Below are 2052 nucleotides of genomic sequence, written 5' to 3'. Positions count from 1 at the left end.
GTTAAACAATGTTCCTTGTGATTGATGCTTAGCATGTGAGACTATAAATGTGATGCTTTCCCCTATCATGTACATTTTCTGAAAATAAAACATGTATCCATACTTTCAGGAACTACTAGAATGAAATAAAATCAAAAGTGTCCCCATCACAGTGAAAAGGACATTGAAACTTCACCAGACATGTCTGACTCTGAACTAGAGCTCTCTCAGGTGTCCAGCAACAAGAAGCACAAGCCCAGGTACTAGGATGACTCACCAGATCTGAACATCATGCAGAAATGTGACAGTGTGTGATGCCCTTTAAAATGAATGTTTTTTAAAAGGAGACCACATTAGGAGATATATTGAATGTCTTTTGTACAAAACAAATATGAAATGGATAAAATGTGGTGAAACTTTAACCAGAAAAAGAATATAGAACAAAATCATGATTTCAGCCAGATCTTCCCATCAGCACTAAACACAGACCACTCACCATGGAATTGGGACTTAGTTGGGTTTTTACTTTTGCTCTTATAAAAGGTAATTTAGAGGGAACAGATTCTCTTTGTGAAAAAGGACATGAGTAAGAGGGATATTGGATATATCTGACAGATTCTGACTATGGTTCTCTGTGTTTTCATGAGTCCAATGTCAGGTGCAGCTGATAGAACCTCATGGCAGCTTGGTACAGCATGGGACAGCTTGGAGGGTCGATTAAACTCTCCTGTGCAACCTCTGGATTCACCTTCAGTAATCACTGGATGCACTGTGTTCATCAAGCCCCAGGGAAGGGGTTGTAGTGGGTAGCAACTATAAAATATGATGGAAATGGAAGATACTATGCAGAGTGTGTGAATGGTTGATTTACCATCTCCAGAGACAATTATAATAACTCATTGTACCTGCAAATGAGCAGTCTGAGAAATGAAGACACTGCCATGTACTACTGTTTTACACAGCGAGGGAAGGGAATTGTGAGCTGAGACACAAACCTCCAAGCAAGGTGTTCAAGTCTAGAAGAGGGCAATGAGTACACAGGGACCTCCAGGTCATCAGCAGAAGCAGTAAAGGGACATTAAGGGGTATAATACTCTATGTCTGGTGATTTCAAATCATATATCACATTTTACCAGGATTCCTCTATACAGACATAACCTCAATCTTTGAAATAAATAAATCTCTAAACAAGTCTATCTTCAGTTCTTATATACACATTTAAATACAGAACACACTCTGAACTGAACAAAATGCAGAGCATTACCCAGAAAAGATTTGACTCTGCTCTGTGTACCAGGATCACATTCTGAGGAAGCATAGAACCAGCCATTAGTTTTAAAAACAAATAAAGTTAGGGGTGGGGACTAATTTGATTTCCTTGATTATTGAAAGGCATGCCATATATTCCAGAAAGACCTGGGAGAATCCAGGCCCAGGTGTATTGTTGACACAATGATAAACAAGTTGATAAGTGCATTCTGAGGTAAGATATGCTCAGAATATTTGTTTTAAAACAGTATTATTAGATATACTATAAACAATATCAAATCACACCATCAGCACAATTGTATTGTTTCCTTGCCTCTGTGCCTTGCTTCCAATACTGACAGTTCTTTTTCATAAGGAATTGTTAAACACTGCATAGATTTTTCTTCATGAATTTAGAGAGTTTCCCCCTGTGCTGAGATCCTGAAGATAGCCTATCTGTTCCTCAGAACTCTGACAGGAGGCAGATGTTCATCCTATCTGCCTCAAAGATGCAGAGCCTCCTATGGTGATAGTAAGATGATCTTCTGGACAATGTGCATCTTCCATCTGCAATGAATGATGCTTGGGTTTAACTCTGGGTTCAGATGGGAGAGGCCTGAGCTGCATACAACAGCTTACCTACTAAGACTGCAGGAGATGCATTGTTCACTACTGTCTTACATGGCATTGTACTTTTGCTAGTTAATTAATTACAACATGTGTTACCATATAATCCTTCCAGTACAACCAAGGAGTAAAGGAAGGAATACAAAATAGGAGAAAAATAAGGATAATGTGGATATCAAGAGGTGCTAGAAATTTCAC

The sequence above is a fragment of the Onychomys torridus genome, unplaced genomic scaffold (genome assembly GCF_903995425.1).
Source record: "Onychomys torridus unplaced genomic scaffold, mOncTor1.1, whole genome shotgun sequence".
Lineage (NCBI taxonomy): Eukaryota > Metazoa > Chordata > Mammalia > Rodentia > Cricetidae > Onychomys > Onychomys torridus.
The sequence above is the reverse complement of the archived record's forward strand: the minus strand, read 5'-3'. Positions refer to the sequence as shown.